The sequence below is a fragment of the Cylas formicarius genome, unplaced genomic scaffold (assembly GCF_029955315.1).
Source record: "Cylas formicarius isolate icCylForm1 unplaced genomic scaffold, icCylForm1.1 PGA_scaffold_12__32_contigs__length_19106922, whole genome shotgun sequence".
In the NCBI taxonomy this organism is placed as follows: domain Eukaryota; kingdom Metazoa; phylum Arthropoda; class Insecta; order Coleoptera; family Brentidae; genus Cylas; species Cylas formicarius.
In genome coordinates this window covers 12,133,343-12,150,906 of record NW_026844225.1, presented here as the reverse complement: position 1 = coordinate 12,150,906, position 17,564 = coordinate 12,133,343, and the positions used below count along the sequence as shown (strand labels likewise).

The following is a 17,564-nucleotide window of genomic DNA, read 5'->3' as shown; positions in this document are numbered from 1 at the left end:
CCTAATAACACACCGTTATTGCAGCTCTTAGTTCAAAATATGATTAAATCACTAAAACATCTACTTGCGTCTCTTGCAGCCTTAGGTGCAGTTATACAAAATTCCTTCCTTCCTTCTGATCACTTTTCAGAAGAAGATGATATTTCCTTGACAAGATTTTATAATTCGATATTTAATTATTGTAATTTAGCAGATAGTAAAATTTTAATTTATAAATTATAAATTAACCTTGAAGAAAATCCTGACGTAGAAAGTGAAACTACTCCTGTTGAAGAAAATGAAAAAAGGTCAGATGACTCCAGCAACAATGATGTTTTCTTGTTATTAAGAATAAGAGAGAAAGCTGTCATGATCAAATATATAAAACTGTTTTGAATATTTTGGCAGTTAGTGCTGTACTAAACCAAAGATTTATTAAAATTTCATTGTTTACTTTTTTAATAAATATTGTTAACTACGCTTATATGTAATAATGAAATGTTTTCTTTGACAAAAAAAGTAATAAGTAAAAATATTTTCCAGACGGTAAATATTTTCATACTCCTTTTTTCTCTATAAGCAACTTTTCCCAATAAGAAACATTTTTTCTGAAATTGATTTAAATGAGTTGCTTATATAGAGCGTTCACATAATGTTTTTCTTGACCTTCTACGTTAGGACCAAAACCTGTTTTGTGGTATTTCTTGTGATTTTTTCCGTTCAGCTATTCCATTTCTTGTGACCTTTGCTAGTCTCGTTATATGTTGATTCCAATTCCTTCTTCTTTCTCTTTCTCTTTCTTCCTTCTCTTTCCCATTTTGCTATATCTTGGATGACATATTTTGGCCGGATATCTACTTTTCCTATTTTCAAATATGCTCTCGTCTAGTCTTTGCTACTATTGATCTTAATGTTTTCATCTCAGCACTTCCTAGCGCCTGATTCGTTTTCTGATTATCGGTTTTTTTTCTTGTATCCATGTAGGACATCAGGCACCTGTAAAGATTCTACTGTAGGCTCTGCTGGTCGTAGGCCTCCACAGATGGTCCCTGACTCATATTCAGATCCATAATCCAAACGATCAACGTCGATCAAAATTACTAACTTAAAATTTCAAGTACACACTTTTGCATAATGCTTATCCTTATTAATAAGATGCGTACTACGCAAGGCAAATAAACTGTAATTAAAAAAGAAAAACCTTCAATCAAAACACACAACTAACCAAAACTATCACAGGAATGAAATTACAACGGTATGTAAAACGTCAAAGGAAATTTTAGAATAGCAGGTATATAAAGCAATCATATTTTTGGACTAAGGGATTAAACTAATAGAAAAACAATCCTTTTTTGTTTCTATCACGCAACATTTTTGAATTAATTTGTTATTATATTTATTATATATATTATTTTATTATATTTATTGTTTTAAAAAACAAAATGGCACTTACCTAAAGTAAAAATTGGTAATTAAGACACATTGTTTGTTGGGTATATGAAGAAGGTTTAAGACATTGGAATAATGGAACCACGCGATCCCTACCTTTTGGAATACGTATGATATGGAGAGAACCGACAAATCAGGATGATGACTGCTATTTCCGCATGTGCAATGTTCGTGAATATAATACTAAAAATTTACAAAACATTGTTGATCGGAACCTTATGTCTGCAATTAGGCCAGTGCCATATGGCCCAGATGTCCCAACAGCAGAAGAAGATACCACCAGTTGTAGTGGTGTAGGTGATATATGGCAACCAGAGTTATTTCCATAATCAGAACTTAATGAGTTAGTGAGAGACTGACGTTTACCTAAGAATCTTTCCGGAATTTTAGCTGCTAGCTGCAATGATATTCCTAATCTAATAAAGAAACTGGGTACAGCCTAAAATTCTGAGGACTGGACTCCTTTTATTGACTCATCCAAGAGAAGCCTTAAAATAGTTCTTTGGCAAAATGTAAATGTTCTTGCTTTTGTATCTGTTGCTCATTCTGTGGAAATGAAACAATTTTACGAAAATCTGGAACTACTGCTCGAGAAAATGAAATAAAAGGACTATAGTTCGATGATTTGTGGTGACTTAAAAATTGTGGGACTTCTACTAGGTTAGCAGTCAGGATATATGAAGTACCTCTGTTTTTTGTATGAGTGGGAGAATAGAAACGATTCTTCACCAGCGTTGCATATTAAATTAGGACTGATGACGGAGTACGTTAAGGCTGGAGCTGTTTTAGATACCTATGCGGACAATTTACTTCTCTCTCCGATGCAAAATTAAAGGAAGGAACTTTTGTAGGTCCTCAAATAATGGAAGATCGAGACTTTGTTAATTCCACGATCGGATCTGAAAAGGTTGCATAAGTTTCATTTACTGATGATATTAAAGGTTTTCTCCGAAACAACAAATATCCAAATTACAAATACATTGTAGAAATGGGATGCGATATGAGTATAAAACTACACTTTTTACACCCAGATCTGGACTAATCTGGATATAAAAGAAAATAAAGACATAAAAGAAAAAGAACGCAGATATCAAGCTCGGTGGAACGTTGCAATAATGGCAGATTACTGCTGGTCATTGAAAAGGGACAAACCGGCCATGGAATATACAAGAAAATCCACTAAACGGAATTTTTCTGCCAAGAGGGAAAGACTTTCCAAAAATAAATGGACTTAACCATTGTTTAAGACTTTGTTGTTTAATTTAGATTTTTTAATTCGGCTTTTGTTCTTGTAATAAAAAAAATCAGATGAGTCAGATCGAAATCAACTTTCAAAAGATTAAAAATTTTTGGCCTGTGTTATTCCTAAAAAAACATGGTGACGTCTGTGCGCAGGCTGTCACGTCACGTTATTTAAATCGTTCAATAAAAATCAAATTTCCGTTATAAAAATAAAAAACCGACCCCCCGGAATCGTGTTCGCATTATAAGCGAAAAATCTATCGTGCAAAAGAAATTGAATTGTCGTTTACGGCGAGTCGAGTGCGTATCGGTCGTCGCCGCATTATTATTCGACAGATATGTCTGACCGTGTCCTTTTAGAAAACCTCCCTATTATAACGACGTTTCAAAAAGGGGCGACAAAGATACGCCGTCGTCTTTGGAAAACTTATCCCGACAATGGTCCTCGCGTTTCAAAACTAATTTAACACGGTTCATATGCCCCCCGTCCCCCGCCAACACCACACCACGAAAAAAATACTTTCCGACTTTAAAATTTATACGACTTGATATATACTCCCGCAGAAAACCGATCGCGAATAAAATTTTATATCTCGCAGCGCTTTTCCCAATAAAACATAATCTAATTCAATGCGAGTGTTACTTATTCCAGATATAATATCAATAAAATATGACAATAAAGTCGGTTTTATCGTCCCAACAACAATAACATATTGCTTTACAGCGCAAAAAGGACTGACAAAAGTCGAAACAAAGAGTGTACAGATACAACGCGGATTCAACTAAATACTTTTAATTTACTTTTTCATTGCTATATGAATTAATTATGTATTCGAACATAAAATACACACAGGCAGAGTTTTTACGATTCCATTTTGTAATGGCATAGGTTACTACTTGTCCTATAACGCACTTTGCATAAATTATATTATTCATTTTTACACAAACAACTGAATTCTAAAACACAGTCCCGAAAATTGTGAGTATTGGTTAGCACAGCAAAGTAATCAAATTAAGTCAAAATTATAAAAAATGTATTAAAAAATTTAATTTCAATTATGATATTTTATTTAATTTTCTTTATTTTATTAAATTATTTATATATTCGAACACAAACTTCACATGCAGAGTTTTTTAGGATTCCATTTAATAATGGCATCGCTTACTATTTGTCATATTTACTTACACAAACAACTTATTTCCAAAACACGGTTTCAAAACTTGTGAGTCTTGGTTATCACAGAAAAGTACTACAACTAAATCAAAACTCTAAAAAAAGATATTAAAAAGTCACATTTCAATTATAAAAAAAAACTAACCTTGGAAAAATTTGAAGAAGCAAAAGCAAATCTTTTTTTGGTGATTGTGGAGACATCACTGTAAGTTCTTTTTGGAATTGAACACATTCGCAAATATGTAACAGTACTGAATGAAAGAAAACCAAGTCGTACTATGCAAAAATTTATTTATTATTCAATATGTGTTTCAACTTCTTAAGCGGTCTTCTTCAGCTAAAAGAATAACTGAGTTGAAATACTATAAGTTATAATTAATACAATATAAAATAAATCACAATTTCAACTTTCGGTGTGATAAATCGTTCTAGAAACTTATGTGTGTTTCCCCCTCTATCAACAAATAACCAACGTACCTATAACGTTCCAGTAGCAAGTAGTGTTAAGTTTAAAACGATATAAAGTAAGGGTTGTTAGAGCACAACCATGCATAAAAGAACCATGCATAAAAGAAAGCAGAGATAATAGCGATGAGGGACGAATAACGTTATAAACCATATCAATTGGATGTCAAAGACCAAAGAATGAACATTTTCTGGGATAGAGAAGGAAGTTGCCAGAGAGCATGGTAATTTGGGAATGGTCAGAGGGAAGTCCAAGACGTATTAGCGTATTAGTTGGGAGGGTCGCCAAAAAAGAAATTAGGCTTGATAAGAGAGTGCTAATTGAACTGAAAGTGAAACAACAACCCAGGTAGAAATGCCACCAAAAGGGTCCGTGGAAGAATTTCGAAGATTTCATGTGATATTCTTATTATATGTGTCTTGATTAGACCTACACTGGCTTATTAAAAATATTGTATTAAATATAAAAAGATATTCCACTAATCGTGATTATTAAGAGGAAGCAACATTTTCTTCTACCATCTTTTTGGGAATCGACAACATACAAATATATTATTCAAAACAGTGAAAATGAGAAGCGACGCATATTAATTACAATTAATTAAAATAGTACACCCCCAAGGAGTTTCTAAGATTTCCCCGCAATATATACATATATCAACCCCGTACCCGTAATATGACGTAACTCAAAAATGTAGGCAAACCGAGCAAAAGGCGCATCTAGAATATCTACGAGAGAGGGTTGGATGCGAAATCTATCTTTGCAGGGGTTGCCGGGGGACAAATTTTCAGCCCGAGTGACGAGCTGTTTGCACATGGTACGTCAAGTAAACTTGTTGCAAATATTGGGTGAACAACTCAAACGCCAAATTAAACCCGACGACTGGTTTATTAATTCCGATTAAATAGGTTAGTTCAATCAAATTAGCGTAACCGAGAATGATTAATTAATTAGGTATCTACGGATTCGTTTGAGGTGGTGCAAACTGCGTCGTGTTGGTTTACGTTTAAAATTGTTAAAACTCAAAATCCTCTAAACATATATTACCTTATCTCCAAGCCATGACGAATTCCCACCCGAGTTTACGATCCTTCCACTTCATCGAGTCTCATTACCTGCAATTAACACAAAAACATTAATAATGCGCTCAACAACAATAATTAGAATAAATTAGAATAAATTTTCCGAAAACCGCCCTAAATATAAAACGCTCTGCAGATAGTCTTGACTAATTAAAGAAGACCTAGCAAGTCTTTAATATTTACATATTATTTATTTTAATTTATATAAATACATATACATATATTTACATATATTTATATATACATATATTTATATATTTTTTGATTACTGATAGGAAACTAAGACTAAGGATTCGTGAAACTTTTTGCATTAACCAAATATCCAAGTACTTTCTTTAGTATCCTAAATATTTACCAATTGACGTATTCTTTAACTGTGAGAAAAAATTAGTTTCCCTCTAAAATAAATATATCAAAATGGCTGAATTTCTTCTAACTAATTACATCTATACAATTATAAATATCCCTTGGTAAAATGTATTTACTTGCTTTGAGCATTGATATTTCGTACAACTTATAGTGCAAATGATAAATACTCGAGAAATCATTTTTTTCCTTCTTTTAATAACAATGCCTATGGGCAACAAAGAGCCTGAATGTTGTTGATCAGGATATCTCTGGATTCTTGCCTTTTATTTTAATTTTCATAGCCAATGTGATCAATATCACAACCAAAAAATATCCCAGACAAATGTTACAGTTCTCTACCTCATGAAGCTTCAAAAGCTTGGCGACGAATGGAACTATTGCGACGTTAAGGATTTTCATTTGAATAACTGTATTCAGATGTATTTTGACTGAATTTGTTTTTATTCCCTCCCTGGTCTATTAAGATTTTTACTGTGAATGCAGAATATATTTATATGAATTATATAAACGTAAATTTATAAAAAGAAATCTCTATCCGCGTCGGCTGTTGATGAATTGAACTTGCCGACGTTTCGCCAGAGCTTAACAGCGAAACGTCAGCAAGTTCAAATTATCAACAAGATTTGTCAATAATAATAATAATAAATAGTAATAATAATAATAATGATAATAATATTAATAATAATGATAATAATAATAATAATAATAATAATAATAGTAATTTATTGAGATATATGTAAATTATTGCACAAGATTTAGACAAAATTCTTTAATACCAATACAAACTAATGTAGTTACCCATTTCAAACGTCGAAGTCTAGCTTAAGATCTTGATCTCTGCTACTCAACATTAACCGAATTTTAAAATAATAATGAAACAACAAGCTATAATAATAATATTTTTCTTCCTTAGAGGAGCATTACAGTGATATGAATGTAGATACATGAGCTTAGTTCACCTCTGCCACTTAACTGTTGCTAATAGTACTGGAATTAAAACTTGTAGCTGATTAGCAACAATTATTACCTATTAATATAAGTGGTTTAGTGAGCAAATAATTACAGGAATTCTATGCAGGACTACCATATATCCATTGAATTTAAGCAATTGGAATATCTCTAAAAATGTTTTGCGAGATGACACCACATCAGCATCCACTTGTGATAACTTTATAAAAACAACTTTCAAAATGGAAATGGAATGGAAAATTTCAGAAATATTTTCCATATTAAAGCGGGTGTTTTTATAGAAATTAAATTTTTAAAATGCCGGTCACAATTTTCTTCGATACTAAAAAATAAGTGGTTCGTGTTTCTCCGCCCCGACGAAATTGAAACTAATGATAGGAGCAGGCAGAACCGGGCAAAAAAACCCAAATCGATTGCTCTTAAGCTAATAGGATTTTCATTAGACAGCATGGTCTATCTCAAACTAGGTAAGTTACTGACTTTGACTGATTCTCTTCCGTCGCTTTTTAGCCGGAGATAACCAAATTAAATAAATGCGTTGCATTTAAGTGACAAAGTGGCGCGCCCTTTCGTCTAGACAAAGAAACATACTACATTCTTCCCCTTAATTTTCCCCGCCTTAGATTTCGAAAGGTGACATTCGACACCGCGTTTCGATCGTCATTTATTTTCATTCGTTAGCGGGTACGTTCGACGTATGTTTATTTTAGTTTCGCCTTTTGACTTTCACGAGAAGTAATATAGCCGTTACACTAATTAGGCAAGGTTAGATGGATGTACATTGTTTTGAAGTTGGACGCAATATGGCCTGAACTGTCAAGGCAAATTTACTCGCTAATCATAGAAAACGAAGGCGCTCGCTAAATATAGAATTCCGACTTGCCTTGTAAACTCCCCCGACTTACTCGTGGCATTATTAAACACATAATAGACCTTCACTGAAATAATAAATCAAACGCAATTCGACGAATTGAAACAGTTCGTATTTTAATATGATGTTCAATGCTCAGCCTTTCCCACCCTTTTCCTCGGTGATTACGAATTATTATCATGTAGAATAAGTACTATTAATTTTATTAACATAAGCAAAAGAAAGAGGAAATCTTTTGGTTTAGGAAACATTTTCGCTTTCACATTTAGTCCAATTACATTATTGAAGATTCTTTCGCGAATATTCAAAATCATCCAATACAAGTCGTAAGAAAATTAACACTAAAACGTAAACAAACAAATGTATAATCGAAACGGCGGATTGTTATGGGGACGTAAACAACTAGCAAATGACTTTAGCGAGCTAATTTGAACGCTAACGCAAATATTCGAATTAAGCGCTACTGAAATATTTTCTCTGTGCAAATCTGAGCAGAGTTTTCTATTTTGCAGATTTAATTTCAAAGTATGACTCGGGCGCGGGGCTTCCACAGGTCTAATATTTTCCCTCAAAAAAACGCGCCTCTAATTAAAATTTTGATGGTAAATTTAATTTTGATTGTGAGACTCGGAGCTTAATAAACAATAGAAATTTGAATTTGACTGAAGGATTGATTACATAATAACATTGCTTTGTCGTATTCCGATCAGGTTACAGTTAAAATTGGCCTTTCCGCCGATTATTGTATCGAAAACTACATCAAACTAGCAGATATCAACATAAAATCATTGTTTCTGGATATCAATTTAAAACATCATTTTCTGGTTAGAACATTCGCTTTTTCTGGAAGATTTTGCTCAAATGCCAGTCATAATTGACTTTTCCGCCACTTCTTCTTAGTCGTGATCTCACGGAATCGTGTACATCCATTTTGTGTGTGATGTGATTTTCTTTACTTGGTCTATCCATCTAACAGGTGACCTGCCTCTTGGTCGTTTTCCTTCCACCTTTCCCTATCAGTTTCTCCAGGTTGTTGCGATCTCTTCTTGCGGTGTGTCCAAAGTATACTGTAGACAGTCTGCCTTTGATCTTCAGCTCCCTTAGTATAGATTCATCAGTCCATGAAATCCGTAGCATACGCCGCCAACACCACATCTCATCATCATCTTTCGTATGTCTGGTGTTTTCATAGTTCAGGATTCCGCTCCGTACAGAAAGATTGATACAAGAGATTTAACCAGCATGATTTTCGTGTGATGTGTCGATCTTTCCATATTTTGGTGAGGTTGGTCATGGCTCCTCGTGCCATTGCTATTCGTCTTTTTATTTCCTTCTCGGACCCGCCCTGGTTACTTATTAGGGATCCCACGTACGCAAATTCATCTGCATTTCCTATGTTTGTGATGTTCAGACGTGGAAGGATTCCCGCTCTGCCAATCACCATGAGCTTAGTCTTGCTGAGATTTATTTCCAGACCCATCCTAGCACTTTCACTTTCCACTCTGTTCAACATCATCCTCATTTCGGCCTCATCACTCGCCAGCAACGTTGTATCGTCTGCATATCGCAGGTTTGTCAGTTTTTTACCACCTATTGACACTCCTCCCTCAAAATCGTCTAGGATGTTTCTGATTATGTGTTCGCCGTAGGATTTAAAAAGCCTGCATCCTTATCTCACCCCCTTTTGTATATTAAAAGTCTGTGATTAGTGGTTATCTATTTTCACTATGGCTTCATTTCATTAATATAGGTTCTTAATTAGACTTATTAGGTGATTCGCTACTAACGTTTCTCTTAGTATTCCTCACAATCGTTTCCATTTTACTCAGTCGAATGCTTTTTTTTAGTCAATAAAGCTGAGTAGCATAGGGGAATTAAATTCTCTTGATTTTTCTATTAGTTGACTAATATTGAAAATTTGGTCTCGTGTTCCTCTTCCTTTGGTGGTATTTGTGAGTTTAGCTAAAGCTGTAAGCGATGTCGATTATTGTTAGGAGAATTTTGCTGGTGTGCGATATCAAAGAGATTGTTCTATAGAAGAGTAGAACCTTTCTTATGAAAAGGGATAAAAATGGACTTAATCCAGTCGGTTGGCCATGTCTTCGTGTGTCAGATCTTGTTGCAAATGTCCAATAGCATGTCTATCCCCGGTCTTTAGTATTTCGGCATTTATGTGATCTACTCTTGGTGACTTATTTGACTTCAGATGTTGTATGGCTTCTATAGCCTCAGTCTTTAATATATTCGGCTCTGTTTCCTCTTCATCGTATTGTTCTGAATATTCTCGTCCTAGATCTCGATTGTCACCGTAAAGTTCTTCGCAGTAATGTTTCCATCTATTCAGAACTTTTTCTGTCTCCCTCAATATAGTTCCGCTTTTATTCTCTATGGCCAGTGTTTTAGGTTAAAATTTTCTGGACAGTAAATTCACTTTCTGGAAAGAATCACTCGTTTGGTTGGTATTCTTGTACTCTTCATCTCTTCGCATATCTTTTTGATATATTCATTTTTATCTTTTCGACATCATCTCTGAATTTCTCGACTAACGTGAGCGTGCTTCAATTGATTTTCATTCTTGTTTGGAATGTTTCTCCTTTTCTCAATAATCCTCAATGTCTTCGCTGTCATCCAGTGCTTGGTCTGCCTGTTTTTTTCCCTTGGTCTTTTGATGTTCATTGACTGTTGCTTCTAAATGGTAGCCATTCCGATTAGCTTTCGTTGTTCCTGATATCTATCTTATTGTCGGCTAATTTTCTGTTTATTTCTGTTTTGAGCAGTTTTGTTTCTTGCACGTTCAATCTGGGCACTGATTGGGGTGATTTTATGTTTTTCAATTTTAGTCTCATATCTGCAGCAAGCAATTGGTTGTCTGATCCGCAATGTGCCCCGGGGAGGGTCCTCACGTTGCTTATGGATGACTTCCATCAAGCGTTGATTATTATGTAATCAATTTGTTTCCTGTATCTGTCCCCGGGTGATTTACACGTATATAATCGTAACAAAATCTTCATCGCGCTTAAACCTCTCCTTCTGATTGAAAGAGTAGCCTTTCTTCTTGATTTCGATCAGATTACAGCCAAAATCCGCTATTTATTATAACGAAAACATAGCCAACCTTTGCAAAAATGATAAGATGCAACAAAAAAAGAAACATTTAGTTTTTCCAAAATTTCTTACAGAAAATATGCTTATTTTGATCTAAATTTGGGATTCTCCAACAAATACAGGCTCTAATAGGCATCGGAGGTAAAATAAAAAACTTTAATCAAAATATCTAAATAGTTATGTTAAATTCTGAGTAGCCGTTTATTTTAATCGATATCTGCGTTCTATAGAAAATGCGTAGCTAATAACCGTAATAAAGTAAAACTGACATAATCATTTCCGATGTGAAGCAAAAGTCGATAAAGAATATAACTCGATTTATGTTTCAGCTAGCTCTATATCGAACAAACGAGACATTAATTAGACATGGTGTCCCTTCCGATAACCCAAATAATCCGCATTTTCTTTGACTCGCGCCACCGTCAAAGGTAGTAAAACGCCAGGAGTCGCAATTAAGTATTTAGAAAGACATAATATCTGGTGCTTTTAATGTCGAATCTAGTCGCCTTAATACTGTTGTAATTTTTGTTCCTTCGGTATTAAATTTCTGTCCAAATAAAGGGGGATTACTTTCAGTGCCGTGTATTATGTCCCGGAAATATCATTATATTATATTCATAAATACGAACTTTGTAGAGAAAAAAAAAACAACGCAAGTGATCACCATGTAAAAGGGCTTATTGCTAAATTGACTTTAATTACATAAATACAAAATAAGTAATTAATACATCCAAAAAACTTTTTTTTTTCTAATTTAAAATGTATTTTTTAAATAAAAGTCCTTTTGTTGTACATTTTGATGAATTTAAAACCATTTCACATACTGTCTGAAATAACCAGTTTTAGTTTTGTTAAGGTGATTGATTAAAGAGTATCTTTAAATATATATTTTTTGGCTGTCCCTGTATTTTCGTATCTGAAGCATCGCGACGCCACTGTCGAGATGCTTCTTAACGCAGAATTAAAACGGATTATTATTTCTGCTCTAGGGCCACAAAAAGTTATTACGAGTAAGGAAAATACGTATAAAAGCGCAAGTAATTAAGAAAACAAAGCCGATTTTAATGTTTGGACGGTTATTTTCCTTTTACGATTTTCGAGTGCGCTAATTTTTGAGGGTGGGCATTTTAATAATGGTGCAAACACGATATTCCAACATTAACCGTAAATTTTTCTTTAGTATCGCTTCTTATAACGAGCACTTTAAAATTTTACGATACGATTACGCCCGTAGAGTCAGAGTCGCGTTATTTTCGGTTTAACAAATAATGATGATTTCGTTTAACAGTAACAAAGTAACAAAAAGCGGCTTCCGCCGCGTCCAAACGCACAACTATGACAAAGGGTGGCGCAAATCCCCCACATTAACTGTCTATACGCTTTTCAACATTTGACAATGCCACGACAAAGTAACGGACTGTAAATTATACTCTTTTACTGGTTTGTCAAGTCTTATGAACTAAAAAATCAAACATCCCTTAAGTGAAATTCGTTATAAGCCATAAAACAGTTTATATGGCGAGTTTTGAATAAACCAGAGGACATAAATCACGAACGTATTTATTTATTTTTTTTACTAGCAAAATTTTACTGTTTGAAAGGGCTCTATGGGTAATAACTCGAAAGTACCAATATTCACACGCTTATAGAAACCGATCCTATCGTCCCTAAATCTAAACCCATCTAGCTTTTTTAAAACGATATTCCTATTCTCTGATGTTATAGATATTTTTAAGGGTTATTACTTTCGAAACTGTCTAAAACTGCCTCTCATTTATAAGGTTTCGGATTTACTTCGTGAATGGCATCACAGCATTGAAGAATTTTTATCTGAATATCTAACCCGTATTTATTTTATGCAAACAAAAGCATCGACCTTAATATGAAAGAGGGTAAGTAACATGTTAATTATTGGTAACATTAAGCATACAAAATAAACAGATTTGATTTGATTTTGAATATACAAGAATTTACAGCTGATCATAAATTTTTATATTTTATATTGGAGAGACCGGACGAAAAATGTCAACTAGGCTCAATGAACATGAAAGAGCCTTAAGGCTAAGACAAATAAACTCAATAGCAGTTGCCAAACACAGTCACGAAACCGGGCATAAAATTTTATTAGATAAAACTAAAATTCTTGCATGTAATCAATTCTTCTACCAACGAAAAATCCGTGGAAGCCGTGGAAGATAAAAATCAATCAAACAGACAATGTTACCCAAGGTAGTGTTAAAATACCTGTTTAGGTAATTTGATTTTTTTCCCTAACCTAACTAGTCGCTGAATATGTTTGAGCCAACAATTTCCTTAATTCTTGCTCTTTGCAATTGCTTTTGTGTTGGAGTTCCCACTCATCGTCATAAACCTGATCGAAGTGTTGGTATTTCATAAGATTGGAGGATTTTTCATAGCAACAAAAAGAAATGGAAAGAGATCTAGCTAATTCGGCAGTACTAAAGCAACAAATAACTAATGGCACCAATTTCAGTTCGATTTTTTCGCCAATCATCCTTTTGGCTTCTTCAGAGCCGTTTCAGTCAAGCTCTGAAGAAGCCAACGGAATGATTGGCGAAACGTTAGCTAGTTCGACTCAGCAAAAACCGACGCGGGAGAAATCCAGATGTTTTGTAAAAAGCATTACTGTGGAAGTTTCCTTGAAAAAAATAAAAACTGTAGTTTATAAATTGCAGTTTCAGAATAAGACATTTGGATTTTCCCATCCAGTTAAACGGTAATGTGGGATCTTGCCTGATTTTCTTTGGTTTTTAGGAATGCTTCTCACAAAATAACTCCGAATTGTATCTCAGACAATGTTTCCTAAGGTAATGTTACATTCCTATTTAGTTAATTTGACTTTTTTTCCACCACAAAAACAAATCTAGTGGGTTATTGGCGTTCGATCTAATCTAACCTAAGGCTAGTCTCCCCAAGTTCACTTCGATTAAAGTAAAACGTACCTTTGATATACTATCTTAACAATTTCGAAAAGCAAACATAAACATAAACCAGGGGTTCGAAGTGATTTGCATCTAATTATTTTTTCTTGTGTTAAAATTACTTGACATCTCCTTTCCTCGGGGGATAAACAAAAGAAGGCGGTAAAAAAGGAATATATAATGTTTGTAAGTCGCGCTAATTTTAGCCGTAACAAAGCATTAGAAGCGTCCTGAACATAAATTAAACCCGGAAAAGTACGACTTTTGCAGGAATTAAGCCTAGAGCTTACGTTGTAATTTTTATTCTCATTCTTCTTAAGTGTTCCGCCTTCCTTTGATACTCCAAATTCGTAATTATTTTTAATCGCCTTAACGTTTGCTTCTTAAGGCAGCGGCTGACACCTAAGTTGCGTTTTTTTTTTTTAATTTTAGTAAGCGGATCGTATCGAAAAACCACCAGCTGATAATAAATCTCCAGAAATTCGCCTCATTCCCAATCAACAAACCCGTACAATTTGAGCAAACTACAACTATAACGGTGTCGTTACCACTCGCTAGTTACGTCTACAACTGTCACGTTTGCATAGGAGACACGATTAGGGGAGGAAGGGGTGAATTTATATTTCACTTGCACGAATTCGCGTCTCTAGACAGGAGCGTATCTTCGATTTTGATAAGTTTTCCGTTAGGGGATGATTCTGATAAAACGATGTCAAAAAGAATTATTTAATATAAAAAGACTAAGTTCCAAATTTATTTTATAATGTATTAACTCGCATAAAAATAATCTTTCACTAACCAAAAAGAACATTATTGGCTTTATAAAATTGTAATGCTATAATGCTCCTCCCATTTTTGTCAAATATTCACTTAAATGACCCCTTGGCTAGTCCCAGATTAGCAGAAAAACCAATTCTGAGCAAAATTGTCCACTCTGTAAAATAGTGAAAACAGGAAATGTGATACAATCTCAACACCACAAAATGCCCTTAAAAGACTTGTGCATGTAATTCATCTATGTTTAATTGTCGATTAAATTAAAAATAGGTTGTGTCACTGCTATACAAATTGTTCTGATCTAAATTGTGATGTTGTTGGCCTGTATTTTTTCGAAAATCAAAATGTGTTTCCCTTTTTAACACAGTGTAACGCCTCGTTTCAAAACTGAGTAAAAACGCGATTGTGTGTTTCGGTGACACCTAAAATTAAAATGTAAAAATATCGACGTTATAAAATAGGAATAAAAAAAATTTGGAGTCCGGTTCTGCTCACCACATTGCCACCGGTAGTATGCTAATTTGTGAAACGAATGTGATGTTCTTACATTATATTTATGAATCACAGATATTAAAGCCTCATATGCACACCTGTTCTGAATTATATAATTCTGGCAGGATGCACTTATGTTTTATGACCCTTTGAAACGGCGACTGGTCGCCATATTATCTAACTTTTATCACTTCACGAGGGAAAACAGACAAGTGTCGTGATTACCTATTTTACCTGACATGTGTGGTGTTAAACACAGGCGAAAAATCAGAATTAATTATAATTAGAAATTTAGGGTTCGTTGAGCACTTTGGAATTTATTTAGGCCGAGATTAGAACATTTGGACTTCATAATATCAGACGGTAAAATTAGTTTCCACATTCTGCAAGATCGTAGCGTGTTTGCGAGTAAATAATAGCCACGGGCGGGTGATTCTTAACCATATGAAGTTAATGAACGTTATATTATTAACCAAGGTGCCGAACAGTTAATCTCCTATTGTATTACATTATTAACCATATAATATGGTTTGATTACACAATCTCAATGCGACCACAATGCCGATTAGTTTGAGACGGTCACGGACAGATTGTTCCCCGTAGGTCAGTGATTAGCATCTAATTATAATCAAAATTTGCCAAAGTGTACGTTATGCTGCTGCGATCGTTGATTGGGTTGATATTATTATTAGAGGAAAATGTATCTGCGAAATTGTTGCCAACATATTTATAGAAAAATTGTTGCCCATGATAACTAACCAAAGAAAAGAAACAAAGAAAAGAAGAAAGAATCAAATAAAAGGGACGCGGATCAAAGTGAAACATAAAAGCATAACGATTGGATATAACACAATGATACTACAACCATTGTCAATTATACCATTAAAAAAAATGATATGCTATTCTCCCAGAGAAATACAAATCTTAAGCCTATATGCATTGAATATTTAGCAGCATCTCATCTTTGACCACCACATTTTTTAAAAATATTTACCAACGTTGTTGAGTAGCAATTGCATCAACGCATATGCTGTAACCTTGCTGTTGTTCATATTGTAGCAATTTTTTAATATTGTCTCTAATTTCTGAATGTTTTTCTTGGCACAATATACCATTTTAAAAATGTAAAACGAATCTCCTGTAAGGAAAGCGTCTCCCTATGTTTAATTTTTATTAAAATCGTGTCGTAAATATAAGACGAAACGCTTCTTGCATTCTCATTGGACTGTAAAAATGGTTCCCGCTTACTTTCGTTATTGTGTTTTTTACGATCCAAGATTAGGGATTGTGTCGGTGGAAAATCCCAGAGGACTGAACGGGAAATATTCGCACGATCAGTATTATACCTCATATTTGCATATCTCCGAGCAAAATGGATCTAAATAAATACTTATCTTTAAGTTTTCGTCGCTTGCTTCTTGCATATATTGCCCCAAATTCATTTTCGTTCTTTTGTGTTGCGAACTTTGATAAATGTGATATCCCGTTCGTTATTATTGCGTAGGATTTTCTTTGAATTTTTATATCGCTTTTTATCTGATTTACTTTTCGTTTTGCCGAGCGGGCCAGATCCGCTTTGTTTCCCGTGGTGATGCATTTCAAGATACCACAAATTAGATTTTATTGGCAACTGCGTACCACGAATCAATACAGCAATCATAAGGGGCACGCCAATAAGAAATACGAATAAGTAAAGTGAAATAATAATAATTTATAAAGGAATTTTTTGATGGTAACACTTACACATGAAGAAAACTGAGCAAATTCATGCCAACAAAGTGGTTATAAACATTACGAAAATTGAGTAGTAAAGAGTATGCAGTTCATTATGGATTTATAATATTATTATATATTATAATTTATAATATAATAAGAAGAATTAGAAGCAGAAATTTTGTAAACTAGAAAATTTTGATCTTTACTTATTAAGCTTTAATAATTTGGACCTGATTTTTTCTCTATTAAACCCGTAGGTGTTTTTCGCCCAGTATTGTACCGGACGGCAATTTTAACCATAAAAATAACAAAAGCCAATAAATTTAGCGGACCTGGTAATAAAACTGGTCCTGAAACGAATGTAAATTTTGGTAATATAACTTAGAAATAGAATAACCGGAGTGGAGTTACACCAGCAAGAAGGGAAAATGATGCACACAGGACGTAGCAACGCATAACGGAGAGCCAGAACGACGGAGTTAATAAAGTTTCATGGTGTTCCGCTTTACTCTTCACTGATTTTGTTGCTTTTGCCGATGATGACCTAATGAAAGTCTATGAGCCATAGAGATGAAATATAACGCGACCGTTTGCATCTACATTTGCGATTTCGGTCAATTTGAACGTGGTTTAATGTCGAATCAAAAAGATGCCTATACAATAATCGTAAACCCCGCTCAAGATGTCTTTCTGAGCTTATGTTTTGGCTCGTCAAATTTTACTACTTAAATATGTGCTTTTACAGTTCGTATTTTAAGACTTGAAAATGCTTATGGCTTTGCTTTATTGCCGATTTACTCCGTTGAAGGCATTAAGAGCGCAAGAAAATACAAGCTGCTTGATTTAAAAGTGAAGGTAAATATTGTTGCAATTGACCACAAAGAATTAATAGCATTAATTGTCAGCAACACCAAATCAAAACCAAATCTTT

The 17,564-nt window shown here is 34.1% G+C and overlaps 1 long non-coding RNA gene across 1 annotated transcript in view; it reads right to left on the bottom strand.

Moving 5' to 3' along the window:
* Positions 1-17,564, bottom strand: part of LOC132708836 (uncharacterized) — a 367,983-nt gene that overhangs the window by 337,498 nt on the left and 12,921 nt on the right. The window contains exon 2 of the long non-coding RNA XR_009620036.1: positions 5,358-5,425. This is a non-coding gene — a long non-coding RNA (uncharacterized LOC132708836). The remainder of the gene's footprint in view (positions 1-5,357; positions 5,426-17,564) is intronic.